This window comes from Tamandua tetradactyla, chromosome 1, assembly GCF_023851605.1.
Source record: "Tamandua tetradactyla isolate mTamTet1 chromosome 1, mTamTet1.pri, whole genome shotgun sequence".
Lineage (NCBI taxonomy): Eukaryota > Metazoa > Chordata > Mammalia > Pilosa > Myrmecophagidae > Tamandua > Tamandua tetradactyla.
The window spans coordinates 214644840-214662093 of record NC_135327.1 but is presented as its reverse complement, the minus strand read 5'-3'; positions in this window follow the sequence as shown (position 1 = coordinate 214662093).

The following is a 17254-nucleotide window of genomic DNA, read 5'->3' as shown; positions in this document are numbered from 1 at the left end:
AGTAAACATTAAACATAATGTTTACTTAATAAATGCCTTTAATAAAGAATAGACCATCCCGCTTGGAGGGTGGTTGTGGTTGAAGAAAGAAGATAATAGTTTATTCACATAAGTACTACATCAAGCTACATATATTTTGTGGTGACAGAGGCTAGTGAAATATTTAGCTTGAAGCTTACTGCCAATACTGCGACATTTACAGTTGGAATGAATTTAAAGAATTTTTTAGCAGTTTTGTTATTGCAAAGTGCTTTATGCCCTCTGGTGCCCAGATGCAACTTCAGTTTCTCTTTCAAGTGATTCTTTACCTTCAAAACTTTATATTAGGTTAACTTTGAATAAGCAGAATCTAATTTTGAATGCTGTGATATTTTGGCTTGAGTTTGGGAACTTCTGAACCTGATAACAATAGGATGCTTGAAAATGTAATATTCATTTCCTGAACTCATTTTCACCTCCCTTGGATACTTTTAATTTCCCATTTTCTCTTAATATATAAGTCAAAGGTGTCATCTAAGTCAGTATCAAAAAGAGGACACAGAAAACATCCTATTGTGTAGATTTTAAAATGGCTACAGAATGCATTAAATTCCTACATTCCATTTATCATACCCTCCAAAACTATATAAAAAAAGGGGGTTGGAGTCAATGGATATTATGATAGTTATATTGCCAGGAACAGGACATTCTTATCGAGGTATTGATTGAGGTCTATTCTTCTCTATATTTCTGGGCACAATAGAAATAGCATTATTTTCTAAATGTTCATATTAACATTTACGATAATCTACTTTTACTATGAAAGTTTCCCAACGGCTTTACTGACCTTACCCCAAAACTTACAAATACTTTATTTTAAAATTATGCTTTAGAATTTCCAGACCAAACTGAACCAAACATCAGAGTTCATTTTTTTTTATAACAATGTCATTATCCATGTGCATGAGAGGAGCAAATTACAAAATGAATCAGATATGAGATCCAAAGCTGCTTCCGATAAGGGACTAAATTCGTAGTTACTTCTCATAGACCTACAAAGTTTCTTGGCACTATTAATTTTTAATTACTCAAATGTTTATTGCATACATCTTGTGTGCTTCATAAAGGTTGTCAGCAGTTTTCTAAATTAAGCCAAAAAATTTGACAGATTTCTCTCTCATTCTCTCTTTTTTTTTTTCTCTGACTTTCTTTGTGGCATAGAAAGTTTCTATCTAGTATTTGGCATCTAAGGATCCTCACAGACTCTATGGTAAAATTTGAGTGAAATCATCATGTGAAGCACATCACAGAGGTCTGAAGTGGGAGAATTCTATGACAGAAGCTGTGGAATGAAAAAGAAGTACTTACTATTATTCTTGAGATTGAAGACATCCCAGTGTTTCCCTTGTAAAGAAGGTTTTAAAGAAAATAATATTATTTTTTTTTATCAAACCAGTTTTGTCAGTTAACATGGTGTGTCAGATACTCCTGGGGTGTTTCATTTTGTGTCCTCCTGTAACTGAATAGCCTCTGTGTGGGAAGACTGTGATCTGTTTTCTAGATGTTATCAGATAGGGAAGGTAGAGTTATAGCTGCAGAGAATGTCACTGCAGCAATAGTTTGATTACCTTATTGAAGTATCCATCATGTCATTTAAAGACTGCTAGGTGTTGTTGATCAAACAATAGAGGATATATGGTCCTTGATTTTTTTAAACACGATCTTAATACTGAAAACCTTGTATGCATGCAGTGTGTGTGTGTGTGAGAGACAGAATGATGAGAATGAGTTAGGGGAATATGGGATTCTTGGTGAGAGGTAGACATACACATGATTTTCACATACACCATATAATCTGAATCTCACAAAACCCTGTGGAGAGAGTAGGGAAAACATTCTTATTTCTGTTATTTAAATGAGAAACTAAGATAGGAAGAGGAAATTGACTTTCATCACCTAATCAGTTAGTGGCAAAATATGGACAAAGTCAAGTACTCCTTTATATTTACTTTCCTTTGTAATATATGTGAGAAGATATAAATGTAATTTCACTTTTTAGAAAAGGCATTAAGGAAAAATGATTGGACATTTGTCTCATTGTCATGGTTATGTTCATGTGTCAACTTGACCAAGTGGTGGTACCTGTTTGTCTGGCTGGGCAAGTGCTCACCTGTCTGTTGCTATGAGGACATTTCATAGAATTAAATCATGATCATGTTTGCTACATCCACAGCTGATTCCATTCTTATCAGCCAAGGGGAGTGTCTTCTGCAATGAGTGATGCTTAATCTAATCACTGGAAGCCTTTTAAGGAGGATTCAGAAGAGACAGGCTCTCTTTTCTTCCTGCTTCAGCTGGTGAGCCTCTCCTGTGGAGTTCATCTAGATAGGAGTCTTCAGCTTCACAGCCTGATCTATGGATTTTGGACTCTACGTTCCCACAGTTACGTGAGACAATTTTATATTTATGGTCATTTCCTGTTGATTCTGTTTCTCTAGAGAACCCTAACTAATATACTGATGTAATGGAATTTTATAGAAATAAGAAAAGAATTTCATGTATTCTAAATGTTTCCCATGTTAAAACTACTCAGCAAAGTTATTTCATTTTAATTAAGGAGAGTAAAATATCCTACAGCTGGTTAACAATTATATAGTCTATTTTAAGCTGTATGACCTTATTTTAAAGAGCAAGTAGAAAATATGGCGGCTCTCAGGGAAGGAAAAGCATAGAGACTGAAAGTGATAGATGAAACAGGGCTAGCTGGGGCGCATGATGGAGAATTTTCCTAGCCATGTTGGTCTCTCAGTTTTGAAATTATTTTCCTGTATTTTCCCTAGTGTTTTTGAAAAAAGTGTAGAAGACATTTACAAGAGTTTGATTTATTACTTGTGTCTTGGCTCTGGCTCACAGAATGTGAATGTGATAAGAAATCTACTACTGATTTTTTTAAAATAAAAAATTGTTTTTATTGTTCTTTATTTAATCTTGTTTGAAAAAGGAAGAAATATATGGATACCTTTCTCAGTATTAGTGTGTATATGTTTGTAGGGGTGGTGGATTTGCATTGTAAGACTTATATGAAATAAGGAACTCATAAGACCAGCAATGAGGTGGGGTCTTATGAGATTTTGTTGAGGAAGAAGACAGACTGCTAGCAAGTTGCACCAAAATTTAGGGGTTAGAATGAATCTATCTTTTTTTTTTTTTTTTAAATGCAAGCATTCCTATTTTGATCATTCCATTCTACATATATAATCAGTAATTCACAATATCATCACAGTTGCATGTTCATCCTCATGATCATTTCTTAGAACATTTGCATCACTTCAGAAAAAGAAATAAAAAGACAACAGAAAAATAAAATGAAAACAGAAAAAAAATTCATACATATCATACCCTTTACCCCTCTTTTGCATTGATCACTAGCATCTCCAACTAAATTTATTTTAACATTTGTTCTCCCTATTATTTTTTTTATTTTTATTAATTAAAAAAATTAACAAACAAAACATTATCATTCCATTCTACATATACAGTCAGTAATCCTTAATATCATCACATAGTTGCATATTCATCATTTCTTAGAACATTTGCATCGATTTAGAAAAAGAAATAAAAAGACAGCAGAAAAAGAAATAAAACGATAATAGAGAAAAAAAAGATTGTACATACCATACCCCTTACCCCTCGCTTTCATTTACCACTAGCATTTCAAACTAAATTTATTTTAACATTTGTTCCCCCCTATTATTTATTTTTATTCCATATGTTCTACTCGTCTGCTGACAAGGTAGATAAAAGGAGCATCAGACACAAGGTTTTCACAATCACACAGTCACATTTTGAAAGCTATAAGAATTAATCTATCTTATGATTATAAGTTTATACTGTTACAATGTCTCCCCCACCCATACATTTTGGTTTTCTTCTTTCTTTTCCTTTTGTTTCCTTCCTTCCTTTCTTCCTTCCTTCCATCTTTCCTTTTTTTCTGTCCTTCTTTTCTTTTTTCCTTTTTATAGCTAATACAAAGTTTCTCATGAACTTTCATTATTCAAGCTAGCTGAGGGAAGATACAAAACTACTAATTTTTAGATCAAATCATAAACCTAGTCTGATTCAGTAATTTACAAAAGTGTAATGTGTCACTTTGTGCATTTATTTTTTTCGAGCTTTCATCTAATACCTCTCTTTCTCCCCAATTCACTATCATTATGTAAAAACTGCACAAATTCCATGTTAGGGAAAGAGGGTCACCCGGCATAATTCCTGTTCTTGGGAGTATGCTGGGTGTTGTTTAGGGAGGTGAGATTGGTAAACTCTTATCCCAGGTTGGGCTGCAGGTGCCCAGTGATGAAAATTGTGACTACCTTTGTAACTGTGAAGGCCAGGTGGTTCTCCAAGTGGTACCATCCCATTCCATCTTGAGTCTACTGATGATGCAGTCCTGCTCCAGATTTCATTATGATTTCGCTTGTCCTTCAGCCTAGTCACTCTTTCATATAAAGCTCTGTTGTGAAGCCTCCCACTATCATGGGGACCCCTGGGAAGCTTCCCAGTCTGTGTTTTCAGTTTGGTGTCCCCTGGATGTAGAACCACAGTTCTAAGACCTATTCATGCCAGGAGGGATCTGGCAATGATTTGGAAGAGCCAAAGGAAGACCTTATCTCTGCCTGCACTTGTACAGCTGATTTTACTTAAATGGCATTGGCCTCTGGTGTGGAAGTGAAACAGCAGGAAGTTTACATGGCAATCTGATCCCAGAGAATTAACAGGAAGTGGTGCAGAATCAACTGTGCCCCGACACTGCCTTCAGTCTAGCTAACATGTCTCCCTGTTCTGGAACTTTGGACCAGAAAAGTGTTATTGGGACTATGACCTTTTGGTTTGCCTTCCCTACTATTTTCTCAGATATTCTCCTTCTAACTTGAATTTCTCTAATAGATAGTTGTACTTTTGGAGAGGATGGTATTGGGGATGACAAATTGTCACTCAGCCACAATGACATACCTTGTCAAAATTGCCACAATGGGACAGAGTATGCTGGGAAGGTCGTTCCACAAAATGATTTTGAAGCTATGCCAGACTTTCAAAGCAAATTTCATTATATCTACAGCAAAACAAACAAATAAAAACGTGCAGCACTTTGTAAGTTGAACCATTGGTTGGGATGTGATAGTATGTGTGTGTGTGCATGCCTGTGTATGTGTGTGAAGGGGGAGGGGGTGTTCCCCTATTCTTTTCCAAAGCTTAATGATGGAACAATAAGCTAACTATGTTCTGTGATATTTTGAAATCCCTGGAAGAGGGATTTATTTCACCAATGCAGCAATGGGTTAAACTCAAGAACTAGATGCATCCTTTTTTGTAAACGTGTTTTTCCATGTAACTCTAACCACAGAAAGCTAAATCACAATACCAATTTCTCCTTTAAGACCTCTCCTTTTCTTTCCTCAGATAATTGTGCTTTGTATCTCTCTGTGGGCCCCACAGTTTGAATGTTCACTTTGCTAAGCGTAATAGAAATGCAATAAATGTGGCCACAGCGCATAGTTGGGTTAGAAATGGCTCATAGCATGGTAGGTTTTTTCTCTTTTTTTTTTTTCTGCTGTGTGTTTTCCAGGCCCAGGCTGTAAGCTATGATTACTTTATTTATTTATTTAATAGAAAGACTGCCAAAATTTTTCACATCTAGTCTAAGGAGTCTTTTTTTTTTTTTTCTTTTTTTTACATAGGCAGGCACTGGGAAACATCCCCGGGTCTCCAGTATGGCAGGTGAGAACTCTGCCATTGAGCCACCATGGCCTGCCCTACAGGGTCATTTTTTAACCTAGATAGTTCAGCTATTCAAAAGCATTCCCACTCACACATCTTAAATTATAATGAATGAAACCCATTCATTTTATTATAACTTCTTGAGATGAATTCTTGCTGTGGAACAGTGAAGCAAATGCATGTTAGGGAACTGTATGGAAAAGCAGAAAAAAAGAAGCATTCAAAGTTGGATTTGTGAGGGGGAGGGAAAGGAGGAAAAATCATAAGAATACAGGAAATTCATTTCTTTAGACTTAGACATAGAAGTAAAAAAAAATGGTCAAGGATACAAAAGTTTCAAGTTCATTTCATGGATATATCTTATAAAACAACTAGAATTTACTTGGAATGAAAATCCAAATACATAAATGCCTTGGACTGTTATAATCTCATAGGCAAGAGGAATATAGTTGAGTCTATTGGCAATTGCATTATGAAAACAACCTCTGGATTTACTGACATTTAAATATGAGGGCAAATCCTTAGCTGCTTGCTAGGGTACAATTTACATCCTTCTACCTTGAAGTTAACCATCTGAATTATATTCTATAATTTAACCTTTGAAGTCGTCCTGTCATAGTAAAGAGAATTATCTATAATGTGCATATTAAGAATATATAAGCAATGTGCCTGCTCTACTATTATGATGTGTTTTCTGTAATAGATGACTTTGAATGGAATTGATTCTATAGATATTACAATATTTACTCAGAACATCTACTAGATAGGGTATTTTACTAAGAACAGCATCACTACTCTTCTCAACAATATCATGAAGCAATTATTATTGCTCCAATATTATATATATTTGAGAAGCTCGCACTCTGTGATTTTAGATGGACTTCCCAAGGACATGCTCACTTAGTGTTTTCATTCTGAGTATAAACTTTTTCTGTTTATAACTTACCATTCCTTTAATATCATTTCTTCCACAGAAAGCCAGATCAAGTCAACATAAGTTTTAATATCAAAAAAGGATTTCCATTTGGTAAATTGTATCAATATCAAAGACTTACTCACTGTCCATTGTCAGGATTTTCATTGTCCTTGGTTCAAATCCCTTTGGTAATAGAATTTAGAACGAAAAGGGCCTTTGACATAATCGAAGTTTATTTTTCTTGGGGGAAACTGAGATGCAGAGACATTAAATGAACTATTCTAAAACACCCAATTCAAAGAAGCAGAGCTAGATTTTACATATGATTTTCCTGGTGTTTTTCACTTTTAGGTCAAGTAAGATGGTAATTTTTCACTCTGGCCTTCATATTCTGTCATTTGAGTCATTTGTAAGCATTTATTTTTCTGTTTAGAATTATCTTCTTAATTTCATACAAATTGTGATTTTCCAAATTGAACTTGATAACACCTAAGAAATTACATAGAGATGGGTAACAACAGTTACAGAAACATGTCCTCATATTAAAACACAATTCTTGCTTTTCCTGTCATTTTTCTTAGTGCAATAAGAAAATACAGGCAAAACAATCTCCACACAGTAATGAATCATCAGAATGTCAGTGGTTTAAGAAAGCATGTTCAAATGCACAGCTTTCAAGATAGACATAGTTTGTCTTCTTCTATTTAGATTTCTTTTACATCTGTTTTAATAAATTGTTCTCTTTTCAGTGATTCTCATTTCATATAATTCTTTCTCTTTGGTGAAATTGCTTATCAGTTCACCTAAATCAGCCTCTTTTGCATGATTTTTTTTTTAGCACATTATGGTCTGCTTCTATTGACTATTTTTCCTCTTGAACACCAGTTATATTTTCTTGCTTTCTCCTTTTCATTCTCCTTCTCCTCTTCCTCTTCCTTCTCCTTTTTCTAGGAATGCCAAATATTTTTTTAAAGAAATAGGTGGTGACTGAAGTAAATAATATTTAGAGCCAGGAAAGCATAAGTCTCTTTTTGAATAAGCTAGCTGACTTGGGGGGCCAAGGTAAACTAATTTGTCATTGATTGAGTCATATATATGATATATGAATATATATATATATTACCTTAGTGTGGGATTCATTGTTAAAACTCAATCAATTTTGGCATCTGAAATATATTTCCATATTGCCTCACTCAATGTTCAGTAAGTTTTAAAATTCAAAGTTGATGTATTTTTCTTTCGGTTCTTCAAAGTTATTTTTCTGCTGTCATCTGGCTTTTCTATAGCTCTTGAGAAGTCTATTAGCAGCATTATATCTTGGTTGAACATTTGTCTTTTCTTTCTGATTGCTTTTTCTTTAATTTTTATTTATTTATTTTTTCTGGTCATTTTTTAATTCTTCTTTTTCTTCTTAGCATTCTGCAGTTTCATCATAATTTGTCTTGAATTTGGTTTTGTATATTCTTCCTGGAAATGGTGTTCTGAATCTTCAATTTCATATCCTTTTTTTTCAATTATGGAAATCGCAGTCATTTTTTCAACAATTATCTTGCTCTTTGTTTCTTCCCTTCTCTTTTGATGTAATTCTCATTAGTTATGCTTAGGGTGTCCTGATCCCTCCTCAAAGTCTCTTCACTTCTGTTTCATATTTTCCGTCTTTTGCTGCTACTCTTAGTGACAGTTTACTCTTTCTCTCTACAGCTGTCTAACCACTTTCTCAAGTTTGCAATTTTTATGAATACTTATCATTTATTAAAGTTCTTTTATTATTCTTACTGTACATGGCATTTTGATTGGTTTGTTTCTAACGTTTTTACTGTTTTCCCTTATGTCTTTTTCATTTTAAATATTTTTATAGTAATCATCTGGTAAATCTATTATCTGAGCATCTTGGGGTCCAGTTCAACAATTTGTGTTCCCATAGATTCATGCTCCCAGTGGAGCGCTTTTTCTCATCATTTTTAAAATTCCAGAATGTGATCTCATGTTTTGTGGGTTTTCTCTGAGATTATTTTTTCAGACCTGGTTAAGGGTTTGTGGTGGTTTGAAGGTGTATGCACCCCAGAAAAGCATGTTCTTAAAGTTAATCCATTCCTATGGTGTAAGTCCATTGTAGATTGAGCCTTTTTTTCGATGAGGTTAGTTAAGGTGTGGCTCAACTCAATCAGAATGGGCCTCACCCCTATGATTGGAGTACTTTATAAATGGAATGGATTTCATGCAGACAGAGAGAGAGAAAGACACAGTGGGAGTAGCTAGGAGCTGAACATCAATGCAAGAGAATAGAGAGACAAGGAGATGCCACCATGTCCCTTGTGACTTGGCAAGCTAAAGACTGAAGATGACCAACAGCCAGCCCCAGAATGCTGCAGCCTGGAGGGAGGGAACATTGCTTTGGTGATGCCTTGATTTGGACATTTTCTTACCTCAAACCTTGAGCCATTACATTTCTCTTGTATAAGCCAGCCTATTGCATGGTACTTGCTTGAGTAGCCAAAGAATCTAAAGCAGGATTTCCCAGTGATGCTGCATTTGCTGTAAGTGTTCTAGAAGACCTTTTCATTCTTTTCAACCAGAGCCCAGGACTAGATAAGCAAACTTTTTTATCTCATTTGTTAGTGGACTTTTTAAGATTTACCTTTTCACAGATACATAATCTTTTGATCGTCCTGTCTCTTTATAAGGAAGTCAAATCCAATATGCAGCTCTAATATGTCTGAGGCTGTCTGGTTACACAGACTGGCTACCACCCCAGGGCAACTGAAAGCATTTATTTTTTATTCCTTTGGCATGGAGGTTCAAATCACATATCTGCCATATAGTTAGAAAAGGAAGTCACTTTAGAATATTTTCAACTCTAATTCTCCCAGTATTTTTTTTTTTTGCTTACATGTTTGCTTGTGATTTTTTTAATTCTGATTATAATTTTTTAAGCTTCTTAATTAAAGAATTTGGGAAAAACTTGAATCTATTACTCATATAAAGGTATACATTTTTCACATATCAGAAAGGGAAAAAAGTTAATGGAGATTGGATTTGACAACAAATTATTTTAATCAAAGACTTAGTTTATAGTAATCTTTACTCAAATGTCTGCATTATTTTTTAAATTAGTTACTCAGTAAATTTTACTGATCCTGCATATTGCATTGGGAACTTGAGTCATATAAGATACTTAAGATGTGGGTTTTTTTTTCATAACAGACTGCAGAATCATACAGGGTCAAGCTATTTGCCTGGTTTATTTCATTTTGGAAAGTGATTTCAAAGATTATTTACTCGTAATATTGATTAGTGACACCATAACAGGTTTTCATGTTGCTTTTAATCTGTTAAACTATATAGACACTATCAAGAACTTCATCTATAACGTTCTGCTTGAGTATGGGGAAGTTCATGGATTTAATTAAGTATATTAATATAAATAAATGTTTCTTTGATCAATTCCAAATAAACATGAATTACCCAATGAATTTTTTTGTGTATGTTGTATGGCAGGGGTCACATGTCATTCTTTTCCCAAGTGAGTATCCTGTTATTTGTTGAATTTTTATTGTTGTTTGTTTCTTTGTGTTTTTTGCTTGCTGTTTGCTTGCTTGTTTCTTTGTGTGTTTTTTGGCTGGAAGTGCATGGGCCGGAAATCAAACTCAAGTCTACGGTATGGCAGGTGAGAATTCTACCACTGAACTACCTTTGCACCCCCCTGAAATTTTAATGTTCCAGATATCTAAGCTGCTCTCCTGGCCTTCTAAGTCAGAATCTCCAAGATCTGGTCCATTCATGTGTGTTTTTTGTTAAAAAAAAAAAACTTAACAGATGATTTTGATGAATACACAATATTGAGAACTACTGTACTAATTTAATTAGCTTTAATAACTTTCAAAACCAGTTTTTGCAGTCTTGTAGGAGCCAACAAGAAGTGTATCAGGGAGTTTGACCTCTTTGAAAGGTCTTTCTTCTGTATAGACAGCAGTTTTCACTCTGAGGCTGAACTCCTTTAAATTCTTTATTCTAGTCCCATCTCCTCTGGGTTTTTATTATCAAAAATGGGAGTTTTTGTTTAAATATATTTTATTTTACAGATCTAGTTTTAAGGACTCATGTAAATCCCTTTAACCAAGGAAATTGCCTGAAAAGATATATTTGAAACAGGTAAAGCCAGTTGCATTTTATAATTTTTAATGAATACAGGGAAAAGAAAAATGAAGTTAAGAATGAAACAGGTCTAATTTCAACTGCCAGCAGAAACACTTGTAGTTTGGCATTGTCAAACATTTTCATTTTATTAATTGAAATGACCTTAGAAAAATAGAACCAATGACTCTTGAGTTATGGACAGAATGAGTCCTTTTATTGGAATAAATAGTAGGTTATCTCTGGTAAATTGAGTTTATGTTCATAATGAACTAATAAAATCCACTGCAGAATCCAGTATTGAAACAACCTTTATTTCATTATAATAGCAAACAATTCAAATTAATTTTTCTCAATGAGATTTCCATGCATATGTGCATATGTTATTCTAGAAGAATAATTAAAATCATTTGCATTTAGGGAAAAAATTAAATGCTGCTATTATCTCATTAATACGGCAAGTCATTCAAAACAGAAAGTTAAGGATAGAAAATTCGTACTGGAAAGACAAACAGCTGAATAATATTTAGCAACATTCAGCATGCTGGAAGTTTATTAGGGCACATGGATTGTGACTGGCACATGTGATTAGTAGAGGTGCGCCGTCCCTTATGGTTTAATTAGCTTCTCTATGCTGGGAGATAGAACTCTGCACATAATTATCCATTGTGTACTAATCTTTTCTGTTTTTGAATATTTCTTTTGTTGAGTTTAATTAGGCCTGAAAAATGAGAAATGCCATTTATCTGTGTGATCTTGTCAAGTGATCAGCAGCCAAGACATACCAACATTTTAAAAGAATTAGAAAGCTGGTTGCAAAATTAGAGTTCGCAGGAAATTTGATCTTTTGATGTAGCAATGTTGTGGCCCCTTCTCCTTCCCAGTTCTTCCACCTTTTTTTCTTTTTACTTTTTTGCCTTTAGACCCCCTTGAGTGAGTATTTCATGTATTTTGATCATTTGTTGTTGAGTTGTAAATTTCAACATGTGGTAGCTCTGTGATCCACTATTAATGGGGGGAGAGAATAATTCTCTCTGTATACACTATTGTCTGGGACACGAAAACCCTTTTTGTTACTTACTAACTTCTGGATGAACCACATTTAAAAAAAAAATCAATGTCCTAAGAGCAGAAGGTAAGTATAGCAGAAAACAATGATGTTTTCTAGAATGCCGAGTAAAACAATGACAAATTAATGTTTCCGTGGAATTTAAATAATATCATGAAGAATATTTCCTGCCCCAGGAAATATTTTAATATTAAAAAAAGTATTAATATAGATGGAAAACTTCACAAAATTATAAAAGCAACATTTATGAATAGCAGCCCAGCATGACAATCTTTGTTTTTCAAATAGTAGGGAAATAGCTACTCAGGCGTCAATTCACTACGCATGTCCATCAGAGAGTGAGTGACCTATATTCCCCATTTAGATGATTTCTCTGCAGACCCTCAACAGAGATCTTTACTTTTCTGTCTCCTACAGAAAACTCATTTGCAGGGCTAGAATCTTATTTATCTTAACAAGCAAGATCTGCAGTCAAATGAACAAATGGAAATAAAAGCAACATCATTTTAAATTCTTTTAATTGATCAACTAGTACACAACTTCGAAGGCTCTCTTACAATTGTAGCAAAACAAGATTTTAAGATATCTAAACAAGGGTTGTATCTGGTCTCTATAGTGTTGTGTCTATTTTTTTATCCCTTGAGCCTACTGATTTCAGACTAAAATATGACACTATTTATTGAAAAAACAAAAACAAAATTTAACATATTTATCTTTTTAGTACATTTTTTTTGCGGGGGGGGGGGGAGGGTACATGGTTCGGGAATTGAACCCAGGTCTCCTGCATGAAAGGAAGGCATTCTAACCACTAGACTACCCGTGTGCCAACACATTTTATCCTTTATTCAGAGGAGATATTGATAGAAATCATCTAAAAATCTGGTAATCTAGAAAACATGCTGTTTTCAGTGCACAGTGTAAGGTTTCAGAAATAGCAAATACTGTGCATATCAAGGTCATTTCTTACTTTTAGAGATAAATGAGGTGGATTAGAAATATTCAGGCAGTCTTTGAAAAACTATTTTCCCCTACTATCTACTTGTGTTGCGTCAAACATTGTATAAATTTGATAATGTCTACCCCAGTGAGGCGCTCAGCCCTTCCTTCTTGTTTATTGCAAGTCCACTCCACCCTCAATGATTTTTCAATTTATGCAAATGCCTAGAGAATATTTATTGGTCTACCTGCTTCATCTTATTGAGTGGCATGATATCTGAAGCAGCAGAAGAATGCCAGATGTGTGAGGTGATGAGAGGTGGGTGCAAAACTTGTACATGCTCAACTTATAGATTGATTCCTCAACTGTACTAGGACAATTTAATTGTTAGAATATATATAACAATTTCAGATCTAACAATGGCCACTTGAATCTCATAAGGGGAAAAATCCACTGTAGATATTTTATGACTCTCCCTTCCTTCTTTCTCTCATTGAATTCTATATTCTTTTATATTAAGCAAGTCTGTTCTCTAATAGCAACAAACTTCACAGACCTATTAAAAATTGGTTCAGAATTTAAAAAAATTCTTATTGTTGGAGTTAACAAAACATTTTTAACACAAGTGCTAATGAAGATGTGACTTATTGTCCAGCTGCTTAATTATTCATTTTTACCCTATTTTTCAAACAAGGATTTTTAAATGGCTAACAAAAAATAGTTTAAAAACAGACAAGAGGGTCATGCGATGGTGACTCAGTGGCAGAGTTCTCGCCTGTGATGCTGGAGACCCAGGTTCAATTCCCGGTGCCTGCCCATGTGAAAAAAAATAAATAAATAGACGAGAGACGGTGTACAAAGGGTAGTTCAGTAGTATAATTCTCACCTGCCATGAGGGAGACCCGGGTTCAATTCCCAGCCCACGCACTTCCCAAAACAAATAAACAAGCAAGCAAGCAAACAAAAAACAAGCAAAAATTCAAGAAATGGTTCTGCAATAACAAAATACTCACATGGAAAAAGAATGAAATGGATCCCACCATACAGCATGTGAAAAAAAAAAAATAGACGAGAGGAAATAAGGCTTTCGAAATAATCAGAAGAGAAAAAAGTTAATGTCAAGTCATGTATAAAACTTAAAATGAACAGTTAGGCTGTAATTACTATGTACTTGCTAGTGCTAGAATATTTCATTCATTTATTCATTCAACCATCCATTTACTTTGTCCCAAAATATCAATATTCATTGAAGTTATTTATAGACCCATTAACCCTTGAGGGGAGGTAAAGATGATGAAGGGCTTTCTCCACCGGCCCGCCGCGCGGCGCCCACGCCCCGCAGCAGCTGAGCCGCCCGCCCTCCTTCTCCCCTCTCTTTCTCCGCCGGCCCGCCGCGCTGCGCCCACGCCCCGCAGCAGCCGAGCCGCCCGCCCTCCTTCTCCCCTCTCTTTCTCCGCCGGCCCGCCGCGCGGCGCCCACGCCCCGCAGCAGCCGAGCCGCCCGCCCTCCTTCTCCCCTCTCTTTCTCCGCTGGCCCGCCGCGCGGCGCCCACGCCCCGCAGCAGCCGAGCCGCCTGCCCTCCTTCTCCCCCCTCCTCCCCCTCCTGCTCCGGCTGCTCTCCAACCACCACGGTGCCCTCTTCCCCCGCCTTCACCGTGCTCCTCCGCCACCAGCCTCGACAGCCTTGCCGCACCTCACCTTTCCTCCTCCAGAACAGCTACTGGGGGAGTGGAGATAATACAGAGCAGCTCCCGGAGCCATGAGGGAGATCAAAGGGACAGCGTACCCCATCCTGGAACGGCTGACTATCTGGGAGAACCAGCTCCGGTGAGATCACCAAGGGGCACGGGCTTTCCTGGGTGGGACGGCAAGCGACCGGAGTCCCTCCCTTCCACCTTCCCGGGCCAGTTGGTAGAATTGGACAGGCGGTCCCCTCAGGCCGCGGCGGCTGGTGCCCCCACCACACGAGGCCCCCCGGAACAACTGAGATAGTTGGGTCGGAAATCCCCAGACTGCGGAGAACAGTGACCGGGGGATCCCTTCCAAACACGTGACTCCCCCGTTGGCTGGGAACAGTGCACTCTCCCGAGCTGCGACAGCTGGCGCCCTCCCGCCACGCTTGGTGCCCCGGGCCGACTGGCTAATTTGGCCGGACGCTCTCCTGTGCTGCGACGGCCGGCAACCCTCCCCGCGTTTGGAACCCCGGGCCGGCTGGCATTCTTCCAAGATGCTTCGGCTGCCGAACCTCCCCTACGGCGAGAGTTTTCCAGAGTTGAGGGACCCACAGCAACTTTCGCTGGTGGAACCCACAGACAGGCGTGTGCCACGAGCACCACCTACTGGGCAGGATAGGAAGAACAGAACCCAGAGATCGCACAGAAAAATCTTTCAACCTGTGGGGTCGAACACCCGGGGAAATCTGACTAAATGCCCAGACGCCAGCAGAAGATAACGGATCACACTCAGAAAATTGAACATATGGCCCAGTAAAACGAAGAAATCAATAGTTCAAATGAGATACAGGAGCTGAAACAACTAATGCTGAATATACGAACAGAAATGGAAAACCTCTTCAAAAATGAAGTCGATAAATTGAGGGAGGACATGAAGAAGACATGGGCTGAACATAAAGAAGAAATAGAAAAACTGAAAAAACAAATCACAGAACTTATGGAAGTGAAAGATAAAGTAGAAAAGATGGAAAAAACAATGGATACCTACAATGACAGATTTAAAGAAACAGAAGATAGAATTAGTGATTTGGAGGATGAAACATCTGAATTCCAAAAAGAAACAGAAACTATCCGGAAAAGAATGGAAAAATTTGAACAAGGTATCAGAGAACTCAAGGACAATGTGAACCGTACAAATATACGTGTAGTGGGTATCCCAGAAGGAGAAGAGAAGGGAAAAGGGGGAGAAAAACTAATGGAAGAAATTATCACTGAAAATTTCCCAACTCTTATGAAAGACCTAAAATTACAGATCCAAGAAGTGCAGCACACCCCAAAGACATTAGACACAAATAGGCGTTCCCCAAGACACTTACTAGTTAGAATGTCAGAGGTCAAAGAGAAAGAGAGGATCTTGAAGGCAGCGAGAGAAAAACAATCCGTCACATACAAGGGAAACCCAGTAAGACTATGTGTAGATTTCTCAGCAGAAACCATGGAAGCTAGAAGACAGTGGGATGATATATTTAAGTTACTAAAAGAGAAAAACTGCCAGCCAAGACTCCTATATCCAGCAAAATTGACCTTCAAAAATGAGGGAGAAATTAAAACATTCTCAGACAAAAAGTCACTAAGAGAATTTGTGACCAAGAGACCAGGTCTGCAAGAAATACTAAAGGAAGCACTAGAGTCAGATACAAAAAGACAGAAGAGAGAGACATGGAGAAAAGTGTAGAAAGAAGGAAAGTCAGAAATGATATATACAATACAAAAGGCAAAATGGTAGAGGAAAATATTATCCAAACAGTAATAACTCTAAATGTCAATGGACTGAATTCCCCAATTAAAAGACATAGACTGGCAGAATGGATTAAAAAACAGGATCCTTCTATATGCTGTCTACAGGAAACACATCTTAGACCCAAAGATAAACATAGGTTGAAAGTGAAAGGTTGGGAAAAGATATTTCATGCAAACAACAACCAGAAAAGAGCAGGAGTGGCTATACTAATATCCAACAAATTAGACTTCAAATGTAAAACAGTTAAAAGAGACAAAGAAGGACACTATATACTATTAAAAGGAACAAATAAGCAAGAAGACATAACAATCATAAATATTTACGCACCGAACCAGAATGCCCCAAAATACGTGAGGAATACACTGCAAACACTGAAGAGGGAAATAGACACATATACCATAATAGTTGGAGACTTCAATTCACCACTCTCATCAATGGACAGAACATCTACACAGAGGATCAATAAAGAAATAGAGAACCTGAATATTACTATAAATGAACTTGACTTAACAGACATTTATAGGACATTACATCCCACAACAGCAGGATACACCTTTTTTTCAAGTGCTCATGGATCATTCTCAAAGATAGACCATATGCTGGATCACAAAGTAAGTCTTAACAAATTTAAGAATATTGAAATCATACACAACACTTTCTCGGATCATAAAGGAATGAAGTTGGAAATCAATAATAGGCGGAGAGCCAGAAAATTCATAAATACATGGAGGCTCAACAACACACTCTTAAACAACAAGTGGGTCAAAGAAGAAATTGCAAGAGAAATTAGTAAATACCTAGAGGCAAATGAAAATGAAGACACAACATATCAAAACTTATGGGACGCAGCAAAGGCAGTGCTAAGAGGGAAATTTATTGCCCTAAATGCCTTTATCAGAAAAGAAGAAAAGGCAAAAATGCAGGAATTAGCTGTCCACTTGGAAGAACTGGAGAAAGAACAGCAAACTAA